Genomic DNA, 2,624 nt, shown 5'->3' with positions numbered 1-2,624 from the left:
ATTTTGAAATGTACTGGAATTATATATTTTGGAACCAGACTGGAATTCCATTTTATGATTCAATTGATACACAAAAGGTTTTGATTATTTAATAAATTTTTTAGAATAAAAATATGATTTTTTATCAAAAATTTCATGTTATTATTTATATTTCCCACATCCTATTAAAAATTATAAAAAGTAATCAAACCTGACACATCATCGTTGGTAAGCTACGTAATATTAGAACAACAAATGAAACTTTAGTGACTTTAGAGAGAAAAAAAAAGTTTGAGTGATTTAATTGTGACAAAGGTCAAACTTGGTTACATTTCTACAAAGTTACTTCAAAAGAAATTTGTGGGTATGGAAAAGTTATATGCTTTAAAGTTGCATTTAGGAATTTAAAAATATGCTTTAAAGTTGCATTTAGGAATTTACAGATGAAAAATAAGATAATAATTTATGGGTATGGAAAAGTTATATGCTTAAAGTTGCATTTGAAAGATATATATTTTCATGAAAATCAAAGAAAAACAAAGAGAAAACAATCAAAGTTGAATGTATCAATGTAAACATGTTACATAACTTGACCCAACCTCTTTCTGGTTTATATTTAGGTGAAAATGTCTTATATTTTGAAAAAGACTTAATACCGTGTGTTGAAGTAAAAGTTTTCATGATCCATGACCATGAGGAGTACATGGTCTTTTTTTTTAACAGTAAGCTTACATACTCCTAAATAATCTAGAATCCTACAAGATTTGAATTCTCCACCTCTTAAATAGATAGGAGACATATAACCACCATACCATGTCCCTTGAAAATAGACGTACATGCAGTGTTTTAAAAACCGGTAAATACCGGCCGGTTATACTGGTATTGCCGGTGCCGGATGCAAATCCGGTACGAAACACCCCTGTAAATAAGTGAAACAGCATAAGATTCGTACCAACGGTAAAATCCGGTATATCGGTTTGAACCGTAATACCAGTACCAGCCCATGGTTATTTTGGTTTGGGTTTTTAGTATTCTAGAGTTTCATCAGATATATATACCATCGATCAACATTCAAAACCATCATCACTTACGGTTCATCACTTCATGCACAAGATTCAGCTATGTCTTCATCGTTTCATCACTCCATCTTCATCATGCTTCGAGTTTTGTGTGTATGTTGTGTGCGTGTGTTGTGTGTGTCTGTATGTGTGTGTATGTATGTGTGTATGTGTGTGTGTGTGCGTGCGTTGCATGCATGCATTATGTATGTATGTATGCATGTATGTATGGGTAAAGCAATGTTATGTGAAAGACTTATTTTGAAACTTGAAAAAGAAAGAGAACATGATAATAGTTATATTATAAGAGTGAATTGCAAGAATTGTCCTTTATCTTTATACCTATTTGCAGGCACTGTCCTTTATGTTTAAAATTGACGAGTTTTGTACTTTATGTTTTCAAATCATACACGGTTTGTCCTTTAGCCCTAACCCAGTTAGATTTTTCTGTCAAATCTGGTCATATGCAATGCACATGAGGGTAAAATTGTCTTTTCACCCTATTATTTAAAAATACATAAAAAAATATTATATATCATAACAGAACCCTCTTCTTCCCCAAATCAATCCCATTTCAAAACCCTATTTATTTTCTAGAACCCTCCCTCCTTTCTTCTTGATCCATCTTCTGTCCAGCTAATTCTGTATTGTTCTTCCCATGTTTTTTTTTATTATTGTAACTATATTTATAAATCTTTCTGTCCAGCTAATTCTGTATTGTTCTTCTCATGTGTTTTTACTGGCTGTTTCAGAGTTATAAATGCTGATTTTCAGAGTTACATATGCTAAAGCACCCATCTTGTCTTCTTGTGATTGAAATCGTTGTTTTCATCACCAAATTTTTTATATAAAACCCATGTTTTGGACCAATTTCTTAATGCTGCAATCATGAAAAAACACTTTCAACCATTTCACATCCTTGTGGTTCTGCTGGTGGCATCACTCCCTGCCTTACATGGTTACCGGAGAATGCTCCAGGCTATAGCCCCTGCACCTTCGCCACACACAAACACGGCTCCTGGTTCATCGCCACCACTACCCCCAACAGTGCTGCCTACTCCGACTGGCGGTGGCGGCAATGTGGTGCCACAGGACAGCGGTGGTGGGTCTTCTGGACCGAGCAGGCCGCAAAAGGCGAGGATGTTGGAGTATTGGCTGGTGCGTGTGTGATTGGGTAGTCTACAATGGTGTACATGAAACGTCGGAGCAATATCCAGCATTAACGTATTGGTGTATTAGCTGCAAGATCTCCATTCGTAATCGCTTTAATTCTTTTGATAGACCGAAAACTATTATTGTTTCCTGTCATTTGAATTCAAAGCTTTGTCTTCACTAGAAGAAAAATAAAAATCTCATTGGGGAAGACGTTTGTTAACGTGAAGATGGATCAAGAAGAAAGGAGGGAGGGTTCTAGAAAATAAATAGGGTTTTGAAATGGGATTGATTTGGAGAAGAAAGGGTTTTGTTATGATATATAACTTTTTCTATGTATTTTTAAATAATAGGGTGAAAAGACAATTTTACCCTCATGTGCATTACACATGACCAGATTTGACAGAAAAATCTAACTGGGTTAGGGCTAAAGGA

The sequence above is a fragment of the Helianthus annuus genome, chromosome 7 (genome assembly GCF_002127325.2).
Source record: "Helianthus annuus cultivar XRQ/B chromosome 7, HanXRQr2.0-SUNRISE, whole genome shotgun sequence".
Taxonomy (NCBI): domain Eukaryota; kingdom Viridiplantae; phylum Streptophyta; class Magnoliopsida; order Asterales; family Asteraceae; genus Helianthus; species Helianthus annuus.
This window is presented reverse-complemented; position numbering follows the sequence as displayed.